We start from the raw sequence: 24,471 nt of genomic DNA on the forward strand, positions 1-24,471 counted from the left end.
TGTAGGAACTATTCTAACTAGAATTTAAGTTTGGCTGCATATAACAGGAACACAAAATAGCGATGACTGCAACAAAACTCACGTTTATTTCTCACTCATGTATATCTCTACTCTGAAATGATAGGTGTCTTCAGCAAAGTCCTCTATGGCTCAGGCTTTTTCTATATCCATGACCTTCTATGCCATCAATGTTGTCCTACGTATGAAGGGAAGGCACAGGTGTTGCAAACTTATCACCTCTGCTCACATTCCACTGGCCGTCATCTCATCATATGGTCATATCAAGCTGCAAGGGAAGCTGACAAATGTAGTCTTTCCTCTGGACAGCTACTTATCCTGTAGAAAAATCTGTCACAACGAAGAACAGATACTGAGGGACAAGTTCAGTCTCAAAAGCAAAAATATCAGTATAACAATGTATGAGAGCTTTTATATTCTACTTCATTACTTCTCTTGGAGTTTCACTTAGAAGGTGCTCACTGACTCCTGTACCGTTTCACTCTTCGCAAATATAAGAACTTACGACACTATGACTGCATCTGCCCACCTTATCCTTTGTGCTATTGTAATAGATCTTACTTCTATGTCTTAATAATTCTATTATCCTTTAAATAACAATTTCCCTTGTAGGAAAATTAAAAGAAGGAAGAAGTCGTATGTTTCAAATGTTAGTCACATTCATCTCCACCATTTTCTGCTCTCTGTATTTTTTTCTGTGGATACATGTTTCCATCTACCATTTCCTTTCGTTGAATAACATTCTTTAGTATTTCTTATGGTACAGTTCAAATGGTGACAAATTCTCTTCGCTTTTTTTCATTTTTGGAACAAACTTTCATTGGATATAGAATTCTACATTGACAGTTATTCTCTTTTAGTGCTTAAAAGTTGTAATTCTACTGTTTTCAGACCTTTGGTCTTTCTGATGAGAAGTCAACCCTCATTCGTATTGTTCCCTGTATTGAATATGCTGTTTTCATTTGGCTGCTTTTAATAGTTTTTTTCTGTGTCTTTGGTTTTCAGCAGTTGGACCATGATGTACCTAAGCATGGCTGTCTTTGTATTTATCCTACTTGGGGTCTCTATGCTCCTTGGATTTGTCAGGTAATGTTTTTCACCCATTTGTGAGAGTGTTGGTCATCATGTCTTCAGATATTTCCCCTGTCTCATTCTCTCCATCTCCTTTCCTTTTAGGACTCCAACTACATGTATATTAGACCACTTGAAATGATCCTACAAGTCACTGAGGTTATGTTTATATTTTTTAAACTTTTTTTCTTTCTGTTTTTATGATTGGATAAATTCTCTCTGTCTTTTTCCATCACCAATCTTCTGTTAAACTCATTCAGTATTTTTTATCAAGTATTGTAGTTTTTCATTCCAGAATTTCCATTTGTTTCTGTGTAGTGATTGTCCTTTCTCTGACATGATTCTCAATCTGTTTGCTCATTAAGACTCTACTTGTTATGAGTCCTTCAGTGTGTTCATCATCCCTGGTTTCATTCTCTGTCTTCTAATTTTATTATCCATGTCACTGAGAAGATGTTTCTATGGAACGTTTTCTTCTTGATCATGGATAGAGTTTTCCTGGTTCTACACGTGACTGTGATGTTTTTAATGCTGGACTTTGTGTAGGATACACTGTGAGGGCTCTGCATCATGTTGTCTTCTTTTAAGGAGAGTTGAGTCTTCTTTGCTGAGCTGGTAACGTTATGGGCTACTCACTTTAACCATGTCTAAGTGTGGTTTGAGGTTTTGTTTGGGGGAGGACGATCTAGAGCAGCTTGTACTCTGGGTCATAGTTCTGACATTTAATGTACACCTTTTCCAGGCTCTTAGCTGGAATTCCAGTGGGTTAATGAAACTCTTCCAAGCACTGTGTGATTTCTAATATTGTTATTCCTCTCTTGAGTCCATAGAAGCCACTTCCCGCTGGGATTTGAGGAGATTCACCCCGTGTGAAAACAGCCCAGCCATTGGCCAGGCCCCTGTGGGGAACCCCTCCCTTCTCTCGCTCAGCTGCAGCCCCTTCCTCTCCAGTATCCTGCCTCACAAATCCCAGCTGCTTCAGCAGCACCAAACTTCCATCTCTACCTCTTCAGCTCAGCAGGGCCACTGTGCTCTGCCGTGTCCCCTGGAAGGGAGCTGAGGGAAATGTCAGGTGCACCTCATAATATTTTCCTGTCTGCGAGATTTCACTCCTTTACTATTTTGCAATGTCTGAAAGCATTTGCCTTAGATATTTTCTCCAGGTTTATAAATGTTTACAGGAGGGAAAGTTTAGTACGACTTGCTCTTGCCAGAAGCACAAGTTTTAGGGCTCCTTCCACTCATGGAGAACATGCTTAAAGCCACACGGACCCTCTTCCTTTTCACGGTCCAACATGGGGTCTAGTCCAGCCAGACACGTGTTTGTGGCTTTAAGATTCATTGTGTACGATGGTAGGTTGTATCCATGGAAATCGCTTTTGTTACCCTCCTCATCGCCCCCTTCCTCATCTTCCCTATAATATTATCTGCCAGGTAGAGGGGGGATGTCTCAGAATGGTCTCCTCTAGACCAAATGTCCACCACCCTGGTTTTCATCTTCCTTTCCAGACATATTTTCAATATCTCCCTTTGAGAAACAGATATTAAATGTATTCACTTGCTGTCCCTGTCTTGTCTCCACATTTCTAATTGTAGGATGATACAACCTTTCTTGATTACCCTAGACTGAAGCAATCACTCTCCACTCTGACCTCTAGTCATTACTGTCTGAACAATTCCCTTGGCAATTAATCATGTCTTGCCTTAGGTTATCTCCTCTCTCACTGTCTAGAGCTGACATTTGAATCTCTGATTATTTAATTTTTCACAGAAGTATCTTGCATCCCCATTGCAATGGAAGGTTCCTGATGGCAGCACCCATGATCTATGGCTTATGCCGCACCTAGCATAGTAATGTTGCATGTAAAGGAACATATATGTAATTTGATCACAGTCACATGCTTGCTAATGAGAATGTTAGCTCAGCCTGGGACACAGGAAATTATACTTGCAGAAGAGTGAAATCAGATGTTGATACATTAATTTTATCAGGCTTAGTCCATGGGTAGTCCCAAATTCCTTCTCTTTTTGGATCCAGGAAGGAAGCTTGTTTATTGCCCCTACCCTCAAGCCTGTGTGCAGATGAAGGAATTCGTAATTTCTGGGCCCTTATCCCAGGACATTCAATAGTAGCATGAACCATTTGAGTTCACCCTAGTTCCCTTCTCGATCTCTCCTTTTTGATTCACATAGGGTTCAAGACAGGCAGTAAAGAGCAGATTCTCTGCTTCTTCCTTATCTCTGAGCCTTTCAGGTACCCCAGAATGGAGCCCCCGGTGATGGGTGATGGCACAGGTGCCAGAGGTGGCATTGGGAGGGGAAAGCGGGGACAAAGAGGGCATCTGTTTTCTGAATCTGGGCTGGGGTGGAGGTTTCCCAGGGAGAACAGGGTAGGTGTTAGTTAGCTGAAAGTTTCAGGAGCTGATGGGAAGTCTCTGACTCAGATTGTGTTCTTTTGTTTTCAGCCATTAATTCTGATATGGTCATCTCAGGACAGTTAGTGGCAAATGTGTGTAAGTCACAAAAATGTTTTCTAGATTCTTGAAGGCTTTGCTCAGCTGATGAAGAAATATTTCCTTTGAAACTTTAAAGATGTTTTACAAATGTAGGAGAGGTTACCAGAATATAAGAATTGACCTCATGTGGCCCTGTCTCTCTATCCCGCTTTAGCTCCAAGACCCCACACTGAGTTGCAGGCGTATTGGTCCTTCTGGTGGGAGGGAGGATGCATTTCCTCGTATCCTAACAAGAATCTGCGTTCCTTATAGCACTTTGACAACCAATCCTTATCTCTCTTCCTCCCTCCCCTCAATCCCTGTCCTCCCAAACCCCTTTCCGTCCACTCTCTCTCACTTGAGTGTGCCTGAAGCTGCAGGCCAACTGGCAGGGGCTTAGGCCACGTGCACACTTGCCCCAGATAACAAGAAGACGGGCAGAAGTCAGTGTCAGGTTAGGTCAATGTTTGGCAAACTCAGGGCTCTGGACAATGGTCTTTATTAATTTTTGGACTTTGTCTTATGGTTTCAAGATGGCAGCCCAGTTCCAAGCATTGCAACCTCATGCAACTGTATTCAACAGGGAAAAGAGGGAAGGAAGAAAAAGTAAAAAGGAGTTTTCCCCATCACTTCTCTCTCCTTTGTAGGAAGAATACTGTTCCCAGTGGCCCCACAGAGACCTTCCCTTTAGTCATTGGACCGAATGGGAAAGAGAAGCTGGACTCCCATGACTGACTTAGAGCCAGCCTCAGGCATGGTGGGGACAGAGCCCAGAGAGCAGTTTCCAGGCTCTCAGCCTCACATGGAAAGGGGCTGGCTCGGGTAGTAGATGGCCATCAGCTGTGAATAGTTGGCCATCAGCTGTTACTTGTTGACCATTAGCCACTGATATAACTGCCGTGGCTATGCTGGGGGGGTGGGGGTTGGTTGGTTGGTAGAGAAGCGGACGGGAAATTGCGCATTGTGTGGAGCCTGATTCCTGTGTCTCCAACCCAACCGCCAGTGAGACTATAGTGGTATGAACCCCCCTTCCATAGCTCTGCTGGTGTTCCTTTGCGGCCTCACCATATCCTGCATTCTTATGCAGGGAGCGGAACTGGAGACCCCACATGACAGGCATCCTTGGGCAGGGGCAGAGGACCCCCCACTTCATCAAAGAACCTAAATATCTGAGCCCTAAAGCTGAATCATTTTTGGAGTGACATTGGCAAAAATAGATGTAGGATGACTCTTGAATAAGAATCTAACGCTTTCTATCTTTTCCCCTCCTAACTCATGTGGCAGAAAATCAGGCTTAACTCACAGATGATGATGACCTTACTGGTTTGGGCTCCTTATTGCAGGCTGTCATCTGGGAGAGAACAAGCAAGTCGGAATGAGAAGGTTCAGGTTGAAACCCTGGCTGTGCTACCAGTTAGCTGTCAGACCTTGAGCAAATTGCTTAACCCACCCAGCCTGAGTTTCCTAATATGTCCTAAAGATAACAATGTTGGTGAGATGCAGACAAGCATAGCTACCATTCGTGGGGGCTTGTGTGTGTGCAGGCACTGTGGGCCCAAAACTTCCCACCTAGAGAGACCATGAGCTAACAAATAGGTGTGTTTTAAAGCCCATAAGTGTGTGGTAATTTGTTGCACAGCATAGGAAGCTAATGCAGGTGAGCCCCGATATAGATCTGACCCACCCCATCCCAATGGGGTTGGCATTTTCATCTCTTGCCTCTGCTGAGAGCTAAACAAGTAAGGCGTGTGATGTCAGTTGTATAATGTGTAGATGATTCAGATGCCCTTCTCTCTCTCAGTCTTGTTGCCCATCTTCAGGTCTGTGTTTTTCCTAGCAGTTGGAGGAAAGTTGATGGGACTCCAGATAGTGAATTGCTTTTCTTCTGACCACAGTGACAAACAACATGGCTGGTTACCAGCAGGCCGACCTCTCCTTTGCATTTCATGCCCCTTTGGGCTTAAGCCTACATACTCAGCCTGGCATTCAGTACGGATTGGATCGCATTAGGGGGAACAGACTGAAAAAGCTGTTTGAAATCATACCTTTCCATTGTTTGAAGTTTTCCCTCAGTTCGTGTTATGCTGAGCTCCAACCGCAGCGTGTAATTGGGTTTAGATAGGGCCTCGCTCGGCATGAGTGTTTAGATTTGGAGTTCCCTGTGGGGGATGGCGAGGATGGACTTTTCCCGTGCAGTGAGTTTCTGATTGCCCTCGGCAGTGTGGAACCTCAGCGCAAGCCGCTGCGGTTCACGGTCACCAGGATTATCAGGACATTAACCAGGAGATGCTTGCGGTCGGAGAGTTCTGGCGCTCTGGGTCCTTGCTCCTTACTTTGTACGTTCACAGGCAGCGGAGGGGTGGCTGGAGTGAATGCAGGGGCATGCATGCCTCGCTGTGACATCTTGTAATAGAAGAGCCATTCACCCAACTGCCTTATCATGGAAGACATGATAGTATCTGGTTTGGAAGTGGGTAAATAGCATTGCTCTTTTTGAGGGAGAAACAAATAAGATGAAGCCAAGCGGGGGCGGCGGGGGCCCTGTGAGCTGTGCTGTGGAGCTCAGGAAATTAACCCAGCATGGAGGTGATATCCTCCCATGTGTCATTTGTATGGAGCCGAGAGCCTCGTGGCCCAGAGAAGTCTATCTCTCGCTGGCTTTGAGATAGAATTCACTCTTTTTCTCTGGGTATTTGCTGGCACTGTAAACCATGACCCCTTTGTCTTTGTGGCCCAAACTAGCAGATTTAAAGGTGTCAGATCAGCCTGTTTTATTGCCCTAACAGCTCAGTGACTCTGGTTAAGTGGCTTCTGCTAAATAGGCGGGACCAGTGGTTTTGCGGGGACGCCATCTGCGGTTCCCTCCATCTGTACGTACCCAGGGCAGCTCTGGACCACTTTTCAGATATGCTTTAATTTCCCGCATCAAAACCTTTTCTGCTGCAACATACCTGCGTTGGTGTCGTCTTTGTTAATGAGAACCCCCTCCATTAATCGCCATCCTTTCTCCCCCCAGGTGAACTGGAACAGAATGTATGTTACTCTTGTGCAGAATTGTCCATGTATTATTATCTTTAGTTCAAAGTCAGTCCTTCTTAATAGTCTTCCTAACTCTATAATCCTCACCCCCCATTTTTACAATGTTTAATATGAACTTGCTAGAAGTAGTCTTGCTTGCGAATCATATGTTATTTTTGATGTTACTGGAAACAAGAGGGCGGCTTTGGATTGAGTTGCAAGTGAAGGAAGTAAAAGACATTTGAAGGTGATGCTTTTGAGTCTGAACCAACGGCTCTCCACAGGCGCTGGCCCGGCAGCAGCCAGGAAGGCAGTCACGTCACCCAGTTTCCATCTCACCAGCTTATTAACGTGCCAGGGGCCTCCGAGCACCATGACTTACAATTCCAGGAGAAAATAATGCTGAAATCAGTGGATAGAAAATGAGAACCTTCTGAGAATTTGACAGAACCTTGGAACCTGTGCTCAGGGTATATGTCTGCCACCTGTGCCTGGGAGGGTTGGGCCTTTCTGTAGGGGGTCAGGGGTTGGGGCGCGGCTTTCTGTCTACTTCTGGGGTGGAGGTGGGAGGAAGGTGCCCAGTGAACACCCCCTTCCCTACCACATAGACTGAGAATGGGACAAGCATATTTCCCCAGCGGAAAACCGGGAGAAGAGAGTGCTGAGCAAGCAAAAGCAGATGTTTGCAAAGAATCTGAGCCCGGTGTACTGAGCCGTCTCACCTGCAAGGGGATTCTTTTCTTATCTCCTTCACTAATCATGCTGTGGAGAGCCCTCCTTTCCTGTTAGTGGATCATGGCATGGCAAATTTAATTGCTTTCTAGTCACTGCAAGCTATAAAAATCAATCCAGCCTTGTGTAAAACTCTTTTTTTGCAAACGTTTCAAAACTTTTCCTGACCCTGTGTGGTTCACACCCTTACCTCAAGAACTTGGAGAATGGCTGTGTGTGTGTGTGTGTGTGTGTGTGTGTGTGTGTGTGTGTGTGTTGAGGGGTGTAGGGAAGGTGCAGAGGTCACTCCTGACCCTTTGCATTCTTTTTAGGCTCTAACAGGTGTGGAGTCAGGAATCTAACTGAAGAAACCCATGGTCCTTTACTGCAAAGAGCCAGGGGCTAGTGGGAGCTGTCCCTGGTCCTGGTTCAGTGTTGTCCACTGCTGAGGGCTCAGTTGACAAGTGGCCTGTGTGTAGGCACTGAGCGTGGTTTTCTTGGAGTGTAGTGTTCATTCTTCTTACAAGAACCTCCACTCCTGAGGATGACTTAGAAGTGGGGTCCAGATCCCCACGTTTCTCCGTTTAGCTGCAGCATCCCCACAACTCCTGCACCCTCCTGGAACCTCCATAAGCCTTCCCACGAAACCACAGGAACCACAGAAGTTTTCTCTGTGCACTCCGAGGGCTGTCGGGGATCGGGATAGGGCAGGAGTTGCTCCTGATACCTTCACAGACTTCTCCCACACCACTTCACTTTGTCCTGCTGGGCCTGGCGTTTCATCAAACTTTCTGCCTTCAAGTGAAAAACAGGCATGGATCTATGTCCACGGGTACTTCCCCTCCAAACCTCAGGGCACTCATGCCCTGTTCTCACAAGGACCCTTTCACGATGTCCCCAGTGCAGAGTGGGACCACCGGTCATCCTGCTCAGCGGGACCCAACCAGGGACTAAGCAAGTGTTTGGTGAAGAGGTGAGCACAGAACCTGTTGTTGAAACCTGAGCACTTGTGAGAGTAAGAGGGCTGCTATTAATAATGACTCAGTACGTCTGCGCAAACCAGGACGTACTACCATCCTGCTGTCTACGAGGGAGTCTTCTGCAGCCCCCACACTCCATCTGGTTTTAGGGAGAGAGAGGTGAAGCTCTCAGGCTGCAGTGAAAGGGAGGGAAAGAAATGACCCCTCACCGTGTTCCCACTGCACGGCCCCAGCCTGACAATCCTGATGATTGTCGCTCGCTTCCTTTCCCAGTTTTCATACGGGCTCCGGGGGAGGGGCTCGTGTGGCAGGTGATGAGAGAAGGGCTGCTGCTGCTGAATGGGCTCAGGCGATGTGTCTCTATGGCTCCCCAGCTCTCTTTAGATCAGTTGGAGTCTCTTTATTCTGCTTGGAGGCCTTAGCAGCAATTCTGGGGCTAGAGGAGCTGTCCCACTTGGCATGTCCCAGCCATGTTTCTCAATTGCAAACAACCAGTATAAACCTTCGCCAACTTAAGTAGAAAATGAATTTATCGCAGGACATTGCCTACCCTGAGGCTTCTGGGAGAGCCAGAGAACCAGCGTGGGAGCTACACAGTGGAATCCCGCCCCAGAACTGGCTCTGCACCTCCAACCCATCAACCCTGTCCCATGGCTGTGCTGTCACCACCCCTGCCTCTGAGGCCCTGTACCTGCTCTTCCCCAACCCCCACCCCGCTAGCATCAATCCCCCACATCCATGCTGCTTTGCACCATCAGCGGCCAAATCCAAACCAGGGTGTGAGCATCTGGCTGCTGGATCCTGAGTCGTGTGCCGAAGCCCCAGAACCAGAGGACGAGGGAAAGCGAGGACTCAGCCCCCCACGTTTTCTGCCTCCAGTGTGGGAGGCCGGCTTTGCATCCCCAGGTGGGTGTTTCCACAAGCATAGACAGGGTTCAGACACTGCATCATCCAAAGGCATGCAGTGTCCACTCGCCCAGGACGGTTGGCTAGAAGATGGCGCCTGAAGAGATAGGGTCCTAATCCCTGGAACCTGTGACTATGTTGTTACCTGATGCTGCAAAGGACTTTCAGATGGGGTGAAATTCCGTGGGGAGAGTGCTCTGGGTCGTCTGCGTGGGTCCTGACGTACTCACGAGTGTCCTTGGTAGAGGGAGCAGAGGGAGATGTGACAATGGGAGCAACAGTTTGGAGGGTGTGAGGACATGGCCGTGAACCATGAACCTCCAGAAGCTAGAAATGGCAAGGAAAGGGATGCTCTCCTGATGCTTCCAGAGAGACCTTCGTTTTAATCCCATACGTCTTATTTTGGACTTCGGGCCTCCAGACTGTAACAGAATAAATGTGTGTTGTTTTAAGCCACCAAGTTTGTGGTGATTTGTCACAGTGGCCACAGGAAGCTAATACACCCCGTAAACATTTGTGGATTGAACAAAAAGGGGGTGAGTATCCCCCCACCCCACCCCCCAACGTCGGCAGGCACACAGTAGCTGAGCACAGTGGGGCTGGAAAGAAGGGAGTACCTGACGCTGGGTGCGGCTGGCGGGGGGTTTTAGCTGCGCCCGCTCAGGAGAGAGAGTAATCTGAAAAGCACCCTTCTCTGTGCTTTGTGGCCTTGGGCTTTAAACAATAAAAGGGAAAGATCTTTCCAAATCTCTCCACTTGCAGGCCCATGATTGAAAAACAACTCATGCTTAGAGGCTTAAGGTGTCTGAAGGAAACAACAATGTTTAGAGAAGAATTGCTGAGGAAATCGCTCTGCTATCAGCGGGAACATTCATCACTCGCCGTTCCCGGTCCAGTGGCCGTGATACATGCCTCTCTGTGAACCTCCTTTGGCAAAGTTCTCTGCAGTTGGAGGGGTGCTCTCACCGGGGCTGCCCCAGCCACCTTGACGCTCAGCAATGGGACTCCCTCCCACTCCATCCCACAATGTTCTCGCTGCCCCAGGTGCCGTGGGAAGAACAGTGGGATTAATGGTTTGTTCTAAATTGTAGGGTGTGTCAGTGGGATGGGGGCCAGCTCCACTCTTAGCTTCATGGGGACTCATTTCATAAATCAAAGGTATTAAGTCTTTCTCCCACTGTTTATAGGATATTACCTCTTTTAAAATGGTGGTTCCATCTTGGCAAACTGTGTATTTGAAGGTCATGATCAAATCCTAGGTCTGGGAGAGAGGGGACCTTGGGAGTTCCTGGCTCCTGGACACTGTGTGACTTCACCCCTCTGTGCCCCACCCTGTCAGAGGCTTGGTTGGCACCACGTGGCTTCACATTATACCACTTGCCGTAGTTATCGTGAGGCAGTCAGCTGTGTTATCATTGCCTTGTGTCTCTCCGCCCTCTTGGAATACAATCTCCACAGGCAGCCCCGTAGCTGCCTGAGCCACACCGCACCCCTCCCTCCACCCACCCAACTGCTATAGCACGTCACTGAGCCCTGCTCTGTCTTCCAATTGCAATGGTCCCTTTTTGAACTTCCCAAGTTCATTTATTGCTTGTTCTTTGCCTGCACACTTGGCCATTAGAATCCCATTTCCTGCAAACTCTGCCCTTATCTTCATATATCCATGGGAAGGAAACCCAGTAGGATGACAGCCTAGCCTCTCTCTCTCTCTCTCTCTCTCTCTCTCTCTCTCTCTCTCTCTCTCATTGGGTGACTTCACTGGTCAGTGAGATTGGGAACTGGTCTTACAAAACTCCCCTTTGGGGATCTGTCTGCCTATCCAGGCTCAGCTGTGTGATCTCTGCTCTGCAGGGGGCTGGGTTGTCTGTCCCATCTGTACCTAAAGCTGGATGCTCGCTTCTGCCCGGGCTCAGGGTTCTGAGGCTTATTATGGCAGCACTCTTCCGAGCCAGCCTCTGCCAGCACGGATGCTGACGTTTTGACCTCCACCTGCCTAATCCTGTTTCCATATCCTTGTAGTTCCAAACTTGGTTAGAGGACAGAGGGGTCATTTGTTGGACCCTTTTCATCCCCTGTATACAGCTCCATCCCCAGGGCCTACAACAGTACCTGGCACATAGTAGGCACTTGATTTGTTTTTACTTTTGAAGTGAATGAATAGGTGAGTGAATTAAATGCTCGTAAATTCAATAATTTATACATAACAGGTCTCATAAATATTTGTTGAAATGTTTCATTAGGTTAAATTACTACCTATGAAATCCCTAGTAAGTGAATAGCATTTTTCTAGGTCCTGGACTGTGTGGAGTCCAGATTTGGCATTGTTAGTGTCTATTATTTCAGCAAACATCATTACCAACTGAAGTGTCAATCTTACAAGCCAACAAGCCAACGAGATCCTCCAGTCTGTTCAGGACCATGTTAATCAGACTCCCCAGCTCAAGTTACCGGCTAAAGGAAGGAAGTGAATCTCGGTTTCCTCTCCCACTCTCATTTTTTTTTCTTCCTCCATCCGGGTTTGCCACTGACAAAAACAGGTTTGACACTTGAAAATAAGGACTTTACTGAGTGTCATCACCACGCTTGACACTCATTGTCTTGATGACCCAAGTTTGACAGATATTTGAAATCGATTATGTTGGTGGACAAATGAATCTGAATGAGACATTTCAAACAGCAGCTGGCGTGTGTGCACGGGTGTCTGTGTGCGTGTCCAGGGTTCTCCTGACTGAAGGGTGTGGATTTCCGGGCGAGCTCACGGCAGCGTATCCCTGAGGATGCCTCGTTCTGCCTAACCCCTGTCTTAGTAAGAGTGTTTCTCAATTGATGGATGGGTCTTGGTGGTGCTGTTTGTGAGGACAAGCTCTTTTATTGGAAAGGGTACAGATGTGCACTGATAGGAAATTATGGATCACCTCTTTGAAGAGCTCTCTTTAGAACGTCGGGAAATGGGCATTTGGGGAAATGGAATTTAAGCTGTTAAAGCAGGTTTTCTACGTAATTGGAGACTTCCCACACCAGGTATAAAGCTTATCAAATACGCCTGAGCCTTTTGGATGAAACAGAGGCAGAGTTTCCCTTTTCACTAAGAAAATGTAAACCAGAAAAATTTTGCTTGTCTGCTTGCTTATTAGAGTGTATTATGGGTTAGATGTTTGTGTCCCCCCCAAATCCACATAACCTCAAATGGGATGGTGTTAGGGGGTGGGGCCTGTCAGAGGTGATTAGAGTTAGATGAGGTCTAGGTCAGGGGGGTGAAGCCCTCATGAATAGGATCAGTGCCCTTACAGAAGGGGCCCCAAAGGGCTCCTGCACCCCTTCTGCCCTGGGAGGACACAGCGAGAAGACACCATCAGTGAACCAGGAAGATGGCCCGATCTTGAATGCCCAGCCTCCGGAACTGTGAGAAGTAAATGTTTGTTGTTCAAGACACTTTTATTATAGAAGCCTGGAATAAGTAAGACAGCTTGTGCAAATGCCAAGGAAGTAGGTCAACTAAAAACCACGAATCCCCTGATATTTGGGGGCATACAGACCCCAAAACTCAGCCACATCTCTACAGCATTATGTTAAATCTGTCAATATTTCAGTTAATAAATAGTGACCAGGAAACAGCTTTCCTAGACTAACCAGACCTGGAGGAACAGCCAGCTGTTGACAAGCCAGACAGCTAAGACCTGAGAATATGCTTCGTCTCTTCTTCACCCAACTGGTCAATATTTGGAGGGAATTTCAACTGCTGTGCTTAGTTCCATGTCTTGCTCTACTGACGATAGTTGAGGCAAGGTGGGCATGTAGGAGGCGGTGATTTGAGGAGACAGATGATATTTGGTGAGTGATTCGTGCCACTGAGGAAGGATTCCTGGAAGTCCCTTCATAGAAGGTTTAGGCATCTAATTGACTTAATTACAGGATGGAAGAAGGGAATTACCATGCACATGCCAAGAGGGACCCAGATGTCACTTTGAATCATTTTGCTTCCTGGTAACGGTTTTCAACTAAGAAAAGGGAAAGGCTTGAAGCTTAAACCAAAGCCGCTCAGCTGGAAACAGATGTGCTCGCTGACGCAATGGCGATGTGGAGCCCCAGTCACAAATGGCCGCTGCCCGCGCTCCGTGTCCCTGGCAAGCTGGCATTCAAAGTCAGGTTAACAATGCACATCTTCCATCCTGTGCATTGACAACGAGGGACAGCCAGCCACGGGCTAGTGGGACAGTCACAGACACAGATCCTACGAACACTCCAAGGGGAGTAACAGGTTTCTGCAGTTCTGGGTTTCATTGCGTTGACAATAAATATTTGTAAGTGCCTGAGGGTATATTCCAGAAGAAAGTATATTGCTATAGCTACATATGCAGTCATCCTTATATACATACATATTCTTTTCCAAAATAGCTTTAACATTGTTTTTCCCCCCAAGCATCTGACTATGGCTTTGCACAGTGTTGAACACAATAGGAAATGGGCAATCACATTATTTGACTAAATCCAAGTGGAAATTTTTAATCATTCTGGTAATGTGAAGGCTCAACCCCTGTCACCTTGACCTGTCCTGATAAGACATCATTCTCCGTTTTACTTCGAACGTGTTAAAAGTGGGATACCACAGTGATCAAATGTTTCTCCCAAGGCTATCCGAAGGGTGATGAGATTTGAACCCAGAACCCTTGAGTGGTTAGTCTTTCAGTGTCCATAAACAGCCTCTATAAACACACCATCCCCCAGAGACTGCCTTTCCAATAAGAATGGCCTGATCAGTCAATTTAAAAAGACATGTTTCTAACTTTTCACCTAACAGAGCTGTTAGAGGGCAGAAGGTGAAACGTCCCTGGTGCTGCCAGCACACTCTGCCCACAGCGTCTCTGGAAGTGCAGGCATCAATACACTAGGGTGTAAGCAGGTCTTTTCCAAATGGGAGAGCACCTGCTTCTAAGCCCTGGTTTCTTACTTGGGCGCTTTGCCGGATGAAGCCCTTCAAAACCCAGGGCCATGATTTGTGCATCTTTGCCCAGGTCAATGCCTGGCTTCTCAATGGAATAAACAAGCCAAGGGAAGGTTCTAGTCTAACACTCAGTAAGTGACTCCCGAAGCTGCAACTCTTTGCCCATTTTGCCTGCCCTTGGGACCTTTGTAAATGTTGAATAACGTGAATGATGCGATATAAGCTTCTGACCTGCCAAACCCAACAGTAATGTAAGTGGAAGTAAATGGAACCGAGTATTTATCTGAGAGACCACGGAGGTGATCTGATTTGAAACCGTATTCTCTGTTCTGTCATGTTCTACTGGAAAGAAGGAGACATAGGGAATAAGAGTTTCTCTCACCAGCTCTTTGAATAATTAATAGAGCCAAGGAACTCTGGGGTGCAAAAGTCTACGTGACCTGGTCCCTGCCTGCAGGAGCCCTGGCCCCCCAGGGTAGGTGGCCACCCACTCATCTTGGCTGACTCAACACAAGGGAAGTCCAGCTGGAGAGCTCAGCTAGGACAGCACAAAGGGACGGAGCAGTGTGTCTGCGGGAATCGAAGAACACCTCTCAGAGGAGATGGCTTTTGGACTGAGACTTGAATAGGGCGTCTTTGGGGCATTTGAGGGAATTCAGGAAGGGCATTCTGGATGGAGGGAGCTATGGGATGTGAGGCATAGGGTCAGGGAATCACTAAGGAAGCGTGGAAGCAGTTAGGTGAGAGCACAGCTGGGAGCGGGGAAGGAACAGGAATTTGGCTCATTCACCCAACATTCCCGGACCACCCCCTGAGCTGAGGGCCGGAGACGCCAGGGCCAATGAGCAGACATGGGGTCTGTCGAGTTGGAGAGTCAGACAATAAACCCAAAGCGCATAATCAAATGTACAATTACAAATTGTGTAGAACTCTGAAGGGAAATGAAAACAGGGTGCAGTGGAAGAGACCACCTGACAGGAAGGAAACCACTTAGACAGGTCAACCCTGAGAAGATGCCAGAGGAGCGAGCCGAGCAGAGAAGTGCGAGAAGCCAGCCACCTGAAAGGTTCAGGGGAGAGGACAACAGGCGGGGGCTCCCACGCGGTAGGAAAGCGGTATCGACAGTCATGAACTGATGGTCCTGAAGCCACAGGATCACAGTGGACAAGAGGAAGTGTGGCCCAGTGAAGCGGGACAGTGTCCATGAGACAACCATACCCTGCAGGTCATGGGGAGAAGTCTGGCTTCTGTCTGAAGTGCAGTGGGGTGTCACTGAAGGATTTAAGCAGAGGAATGGATTCATTTTGTGTTGAAATGTTCACTTGGGCTTTTAGGCAGAACATGGATTGGCAGGGCCAATATGGAAGCAGAGAGAACTCCGAGAGAGCTTTTGCAGACGTCTGGCTGGGTGATGGACGTGGCTCGGACAGCGGTAATGATTGTGGGGAAGGCTGTGTGAGCTAGAGCATTATTGGGAGGCAGAAATGATGCGACTTGCTGCAGGGTCTGGTTGGGGTGCCCTGCAGGGAAAGGAGCAAAGTTCAGGGTCACTCTGACCTTCTGTCTTGAGAATTTAGTGTATGATTATGCTGCTTGCTGAGACAGGGAAAAGGGGATGAGTGAGGAGCAGGAAATGCCCCCTGGACAGTGAGGCTGAGATAGGCAGCTGGAGCTGTGCAGGGCACAGGGCTCCTTGGTGGGGATGAAAACAGGGGCTTTATAGAGATGCTCCTTAAGGCCATGGAATGCGATCGTTGATGGGGCATGTGCAGACGAAGAAGACAGGCGCAGGCCCTGGGAAACAGCCAGCACTTACACGTCAGAGGAGGAAGAGCTCATGCCAACGACGGAAAAGAAAGGAACACAAAGACGGTGATGCTTACACACTGAGAGACAGTGTCTGGAGGGAAGGCAAGCGGCAGCTGGGTTGCACTGTGCTGAGAAGACACGTAAGGGAAAGGAACTTTTCCTTTGCTGATGGTGATTTTAATGCAAGTCTTTTGGGAGAGATCCTGGGGAAGAGAGCAGATGAGAAGGTCTTGGGGAAGGACTGCATGGGGAGAGGTGGAGAGAGAGCACACAGCCCACTCTGTGCAGATGTTTGCATGTGAAGGGAGTGGGAAGGCTTAGGACAGATGTTCTTTATTTCTTCAGAAGCTTCCTGGAGCATGTTTTATGCTAATGGAGAAACGATCCAATAGGGGTTATTGGTGCAGCACAGAGGGGATACCCTAAGGAGTGACGTCTCTGAAAGGTGGAGGGACACATCTTACTTTGTAAGAAGAGGGAAAAAGGGGACATGGGGGATCTAAATTTGGCCAAGCAGGAGTCACACGGAGGCGTCTGTGAGGTCAGGTCAGCAAACCAGCGAGAGTGGCTGAAGAGAAGACGTGAGGAGAGGGACGGTTGTGTCAGAGGCTAGGTGAGCAATTGAACTCACCTGAGAACCAGCCCAAGACTTCAGCTGACGTTTCCTACCATGAATTTAAAGGGAACCAATCAGCCGGGTTCTCCCCCACTCCAGCAAATGTGTACCTCACGAGCACAGCCAAGGAGCTGGATGGTTGAGCAGGGTTTTATTCCAAGTTTCAAGGAAGGAAGGCAAAGGAAGTCATTTGCAAGGAAGGGCTTATACTGATGGACCATGGAGGTCGAGCTGGAAGAGAGTGAGGGAGGGCTGGGATCAATTCACTGGAGACCTCTCAGGGTTGAAGAGCTATTTCAGAGGGGAGCCTTCGAATGAGAGAGTCAGAGCTCAAGGTCGGAGAGTGACCTTGATGGCATCAGTTTGGCCAGTAAGCCTCACCAGCTACCTGACGAGACCCCAAATCAACTAAAAACAGTGTGGTTGCCATGCAAATGCAGCTGCAAGGACAGCCCTGGATCTCATCCCACCCCAAGGGCATTGCTGCTTCTAAGCCCCACTGCATGGCCATTGACCTGGGGGGGTCTCAGAGCCACAGAGAGCCTTTCGTTGACCATCAGCAGCAGCCATTCATAGTTTTCTATCTGGATGAGTCTACAGGCTCCGACATGATACTGTTCCTCCCAACGCCTGGGAAATGAGCAGCTCCCGAGTGGCATTTTCTGTCCTGTCTCCGATGGCCAACGCCTGTGGTCTCCAACCCGTGTTATTTAACCAGCACAGCAGTTACAGCCTCAAATCTTCTTTATTGCTGCTACAGATTTTACCCGCTGCCTGAGAACGATCCTACATCCACATGATGAGTAAATGACGAATGGTTTGCCTTTTCCAACATTTCCCCCCGTGGATTATTGATGCCTCAGAGAGGAAAAATTCCAAAAAAAATACAGTATCTTCAGCCCCACTGGAGTAGCCTTTTAAAGATCAATGTATAACCGTGCGAACATGATCTATAAAGGCAATAGGACTGGAGAGAGAGTGTTTGAAGCTACTGGAGAGAGATAAAACGGACTTCGTGATGGGAACAGGAGGTACCATAAATGCTCTCGTAACTGTCCAGCATATTGCAAGTGGTACTGGCCACTTCATCACCCAGCCAGTGGCTTGGCTGGTTCTCTCTGTGCTAGAGTGGGAGAGTCTAGCCCAGGATGTTTTGGTTAAAGTCGTTTCCTTGTCAGTGATGGGCAGTTGCCACTGTGGCCGCACTGGCTGGTTAGAGAGAAATGTGCTATTTGCAGGATTAGGTTTTGGCTGAACAAAGGCCAATAGTTTCCTTCTGGATTAAAGAGAAAGTGGATCTATTGGGTTAGGTCTTTTGTTGTAGGATCTCTCAGCTATTTCAGCCCAACTCCCCTACCGTCCGATGGAATAAACTGTGGTTTGACCTGGTGTGCGTCAGGTGGGATCAAAGCTGTGGTGTGTGGGCTTTGTTTTATGGGACATCGTGTTCTGTTCTTAGATAAAATTTTCAGTCCCAGAAAGAAAACCTGCTTTGTGAAATTAGTTGATTTTCTCTCAATGGATCATGGTGGCTAATTTTACGTACCAGCCTGACTGGATCACAGTGTGTCCAGATATTGAGCCAAACATTATTTCAAGGTATTTCCAGGTGAAATTAGCATTTGATTCAGTGGATTCAGCAAAGCGGTTTGCCCTCCCCGGTGTGGGTGGGCCTCATCAAATCTGCTGAGGGCATGAATAAGACACAGGCAGAGGAAGAAAGATTCCTGCCTGCCTGAGCTTGGCTATCAACCTTCTCCGGCCTTGACCCTTCTGGTTCTCAGGCCTTTGGATTTGGATTGGAGCTGCACCACCAGCTTCCCTGGGTCCTGAGACATCTCAGCCTCTGTAATTACACGAGCCAATTCCTTACAATGAATTTCTTCCTATGCACATGTCCCATGGACTCTGTTTCATCAGAGAACCCTGACTATTACATGGACATATTGCTCCGGTACCTACAGCGTGTTTGGTGATTGCAAACACTCTCACAGGGTCACTGTGGCTGGGCCACTTTCATCAAGTTGTTGATAGTTTCTCTTTGCTTAAGGAGAGTGCTTAAGTCCCCTAGCCAGGGGTCATGGCCTGCCGCGAGACGTCCCTACCTTCTAACCCAGGCTTATTTCCACACCTCGCTGCACAAACCCAGGCTCCAGGTAAACTACACAACTCCCTTTTCCTCAAATCCAACCTTTGTTTTCCAACTCCGTGCCTTCACTCTTGAAAACACTTCTACTCGTAGCAAATACTCTCTCTAAATGAAAGTATCTTCTGATTCCAAACATATTCACTCACTCTTTCATTTGTGTAACAAATATTTATTGTGCACTTTCCATGTGTAAGGTACTTTGCTTGAATGGATTTCAGAATTCCCATAACCCTTTGCAGTATGCTTAACATATTTAACAAATATTTTATGAGTGAACACACAACTGTGTGGTTTGGTTTTAGTTTGTTAACCCAGCACAGTTAGTGATATGTTCCTTACGGGCTCAGTGCATGTGTGCCACTCTTGTTCACCAATGAACATAGTAGGCAATTGATTCATTGTGAAAAACTGTGCAAAGGGAATCCTGAGGTCAATTCAGTCAGTAGAAATCCATCCGTTGAATTAGCTGTCATTGTTTCCTGAGATAAAAACAATCAGAGAGACCTCATTCACAATCAGTGGTTAGTACATGGTCCATTCCCTCTCAGCAATTCACTGTTAGTGACAAACAGTCAACTGTCCTAGAAGTTTCCATCCTCTTCATTCATTACCTGGTTTTATTAGGAGCAACCATGCCAATGTCAATAGGCATTTAATATTCTGGTCCAGCCTCTTCTGTGAGAAACTGTAGATGGGGGGAGGGGATGGGACGACTTCACACAAAGCTGACGAAGTCTTCGGTTCTGCCATTTCCATTTTGTGCTGTAATCTTCATACAGTGCGGACTCTCAGTGCTGGGTCTGTGCAACCATTTCTGTGATAAATTCTGTCAAATTAGCTCCATCACATGCATTCTCAGGACAACAAACTCAAGAACTGGAAAGGATGCCGACTATTTGAAGGAGAGAATATACCAGAATCATGGGAATGAAGGCCAAGGAATGACTGGCCGCCATCTACTTGGAGACAGAGACCAGTGTCTGCCATTGAGACACATATTCACTAAGTATTTGTTGAGTTAATAAATGATCCTACGTACTCCTTTAGCTTGCCCCCAAGGTTGACCTGAAGCATTCCTAATGTAAGGAGATCCCTCCGAGCAAGAAAGCGTTCTTTGGAAAGCAAAGACTGGGTTTTGTTTTGAACCTTGGCCTAGCAAATTACCTAGAGTACTTGAGAAGTTTTTGTTGAATAAAGAAACCAAAGACTATATCCTGTAAGATGGCAACTAGCAAGTTGTCCCTATAATAAGCCTCAAAGAAGTGAATGTTCTGTTGTTAAAATGACAAGGGCCTCTACCTTTGCATTAACCAAACGAAATTGTTTTGAGCATCTTGAGAGAAAAGAAACAGTGTGTAGCTCAAGGTTATTACAGCACAAAGGTGCTTCTGAGTACATAAGGGTTCCAGGGGAATTCGAGATGTATCAGGTGCCCGAAGGTACTGGTCAGACACCATGTAATTGTGCATTACATTTTATGCCCCTGTAAGTCAGGCCTGAACTCTGCTTTGAAGACCGAGGACTGATCTGTTTGTGGAAGTCTCAAGTTGCTGACTTCTAGGGTCCAGGAAAGTCCCAAGAGAAGCCCTCATTTTCTCCAGGATAGATAACATATGCGTGTCTTTCCCTAAGAATTTGCATTTTGTACCATGTAATTGGGGCAAATGGAAAAGCACTCAGCTCACATAATGGACAGTCCACCTCTCTGCTTTCATCTGACTCAGTGGTTGTTCGAAGCTTTAGAAAGCAAGGTCAAACAGTCCAGTCAAGATTCATGGTAAACAAAGAGACTGAGGGCATGGTGTAAAGGCTGAGAACCCCAGGAAAGAGTCCTCCTCCCCCCAAAAAAGTTTACCTCATTCAATGGAACACATTCATGCACACTTCATACCAGGTAGAGAAACGGGCACTCCAGATAGCAAAAGGTATAGCAAGACTTGGTCAGGTAAGAAGAATAACTTCCAACCCCTGAAAGTCTGTACCCTCGCACATCTATGTCTGAGCATGGCCTTCTAAGCAAGCTGATCTCTTGGTGGGGTTGTACTCTGACCAGTTTCTGGATGCTCTATGCATTTTCATTTTTACATTAAAAATTCAATGGGTGACTTTTATAGGGACCATTGAATTATTTTGAAAACATCCAGGCTTCCAAAATGATTGTGGAGGATTTGAGCTGCGGAATTAAATGCAGGTTCAGTGAAAGTCTTCAAGCCAAGAGTAATAATTAGTGCATGCACCATAAAACTGGGTTTTAATTAAATATGCCTTTGAATAAGAACGATGTTTTGTAAAGCGTAATGCATATAGGAAGCTTTCGAAATGGCACTGGTAACCTCCACAGAAATGTCAAATATACTTGAGAAGTTCAAAAATGTTAACTCGTTTTAGAGAGGATTCAACATATAGGCGTGGTAATTCACTGAGACATACCCTGACTTTATCCCATGCATTCTTTAATGCTCAGAATATCTTCCTGGAAGCTTCTAGAATGACCACATTGCACGTTGCACATTATCTATTCCTTTTTGCCTCCAGCACCTTGTCCAACACTAGTGAGCACACGGCGAACGTCTGCCTTACTGAGCTTTGAGGAAACACAGAACTCTTTTTATCCAAACAAGTACTTCCTAGGAGGGTCAGATGGGAAAGAGTTAGTGGCTGTCACTTTAATATTTCATGCACAAAAAGCACCATTTGTCTTCTAGGTACATTGCTCTGTTATATTGTTTCCGATTAAGATGGTCCTAAATGAATGTTTAATGACAGAACACGGTGTCTCTGCAAATTAGGCTGGCCATCTCCATCAGAAACATCTGTCTGCTTCCATATGTGTCTCCCTAGACAGGGAGAGAGGTGATCTTTCCCTGGGTCCCTGCAGATGTGCGGTTCCATTTGGTGGCTCCTGAAAGTGCTGTTCCGAATGCCTAAGCAAGGCAGCCTTTAAGCTTTGCAAAATGTGCCAGCTTGATGTCCTTCTGGCTCCAAATCACCATGCCAGGTACTGACATCTTTGTTGATGGAAAGTAGAGAAATGGAGGGAGTGTGGTTCTTGCAGCCAGCAAGACACCTGCCCATGCTCGTGCATAAGGACAGTGAACAGGTCACCTGGGGACCTTGTAAATGAGCCCCTCTCCAAAGTGTCAGCCTGCCAGCCACATCCTATTTCCTCAAGGCAAGAACTCAAAGATAAAAGGAAAGTTGGAGCACAAGGCACCCACAACCAAGCAACAGCAAGAGGATTTCTTTTGACATTGAAAATTCTTTTTAAATGCACTTCCTATGTGGCACACCACTTCCGGCTTATTCAGACCGCACACAATGTAATACAGACACAGCGTCTATTTGATATGACAATGTCTGTGATGCACTGTCTCATCCTATGAATAAACAGTAGCTTGCAGCAAAGAGGAGACATTGCTTATACACTAATAGGGACTGGAAATTACAGTGAGAGTCTAAATGGACAGTACTTATGGTAATTAGTTAAAAACCACTGACAGAAACAAACTCCCCAGCTAGAATAACATCACTCAGCCTTCAGCCTTCGTTAAAACGGAAGCGACTGATTCTTCGGGAAGATGGTCTCTGTAATTTCTTACTTTCCAAATGAGGGGAGTGCCTGCAGCTGGTGAAGTGTCTGGATCTTGGCTGCTCCTCTCCTGGGGCCCCCACATCCCCAGTTATGCCTGCTGGTCGGAAACACTCTCTCGGGTTCCAGGAAAGGGTCCACACCCACCGTGATCTCTCCTCTACCCTACTGTCGGCCTCCATGCCTTCTTCACACAGCAGTTGCAGTGGTCTCCTGTCAGTCTCACTGCATTTTGGATCAAATCCAAACACCTTTCCAGGGCCACAGGGCTCTGTAGCACTCAGCCCTAGCTTTATCCTCCCCCAGCTTTAGCTCCGACCATTCTCCTCCCCGTCCCTTCCCGTCTCCATGACGCCAGCCTCACTGGTGGCCCTGAAGCTCAGCAGCCTTTCCACTTCCTCTCCTGCAAACCCTGCCTCCTGGTCATCTCATGGCCGGCTCCTTGGGGGCACTCCAGCCTCCTTTATCATCCTTATCACCCCATCTGAAGAATCTTGTACGTCAAGTATGGCCTCTCTTCATGGAGACAGCTCTGGTCCTGATGGAGCCCACAGGGCCTGGGACAGAGAACAACATTGCCCTCAATTAGCAATGTTGACGAAATTCGACACGGGGTACATGGCAATGGACGTCTGTCAGCACACAGGTACCCTACGTGGCCACCAACGTTCCCTGAGACAGGCCAGTGCAGGGGTGACTTTGTGACTTTTTAGCTCAACCACCACTTTCATTGACAACTTAACAGGTGGTCAAAGTAGAAAGGAGAGTAAATAAAACCCAACCTCCAGCTGGGACCCTGTCTCCAGACGGTGGGAAGCTGTGCTTCTGGTGGAAGCATGACAGACTTGGGGGTTGTGTGGAAAGACTTCTCTTGTGGCGTTGTCCCAGAGGCCAGCCGCTGCACATGCTCAGTGATGAACACGCATGCAAGGTTCTGGCTCTCATTGAACGTACTCCCCGAAGAGCTCGGGTAAGGAGCAGCTTGGCTTGAAACAGTCAAGGGAGAAAGCTCTTTATGCGAGGCGTATGTTTTCATCCCTCAGAGCGCTCTGAAGGGTTGCAGTCGTTTGATTCAAATCAGAGTTCCTAAGAGAGACAAGAAATACAATGCCTCGTGATGAACGTCTGTCTGATGCCAGAGCAGAGTCAAGTTCTTAGTTCATTCTTTGTCTGTAGAATTTACATCTTTGTGACTTGGGTACCAGAACTGCACCTCAAAAAGTCCTGCTTCCCTGAGGAGCCTCGTGTGTGTGTGTGTGTGTGTTGGGGGAGGAGGTAGTATTCAGCTCAAGTTCGCACCATTAGCTCGATTGGGGTTAGATGGGCAGCGTCTGGCAGTGACCTTATGTGGCCTCATGGAGCAATTTAGTGTTAGGAAACTAGATATATTAACAAATCAAAAAACGTGACTAGAGAAGACGGGTGAATATGCTTGAAATAAATCATTTTTAATAAACGGTTCCTGGAAATCGATATGAACAATGCAAATCACTCAATAGCTAAATGGGCAAAGACCATAACAGATAATTCATCAGCGCAAACCTGATCAGCCAAAACACGTGAAAAGACATTTGACCTCAGGGAGCTGCAAATTCAAACAATACTGAGGTCCCACTCTGCACCCACCATACTGGCGCCAACAGAACAAAGCCCACAGCAGTGTTATTACACCGAGCGTGGACAAAGAGACGTCCACTTTGGGATGGGTTTGGTGATGACTTTGGAAGACGCACACTCTCTAATAGTCTGCAATCCCACGTCTCCAGGTACATTCTAAGGTAACACTTGAACCTGAGCAAGGTCACAGCAAAGTTGCTATGTTGATCGGTGAGTGGAAATGTCCTGTATGTCCACCGATATGAAACGGGTAAGTAAATTGTGAGGTACTCATACAGTGGCTGGTCTCACAGTGGTCACATGAGTGGTGCATATGTGTAGGGACCAACATTGGCAAACTTGGAGAACGTTCCATGAAAACAAGTACAGGAGCAAGAGATTCTGCTTGTAGAAAAGAAACATAAGCAAAGTGTACAAGGAGAGTTGGACAATCATTACCAATCCCAGAGACGATGACTGTAACCTTTTAGTATAATGTCTCCCCACTGTCGTACGTATTTGTGTGCTTCATAGGTATTTCTACAAAATGAGGTTCCCATTGCCTTGTGTG

This window comes from Rhinolophus sinicus, linkage group LG06 (assembly GCF_036562045.2).
Source record: "Rhinolophus sinicus isolate RSC01 linkage group LG06, ASM3656204v1, whole genome shotgun sequence".
Classification (NCBI taxonomy): Eukaryota; Metazoa; Chordata; class Mammalia; order Chiroptera; family Rhinolophidae; genus Rhinolophus; species Rhinolophus sinicus.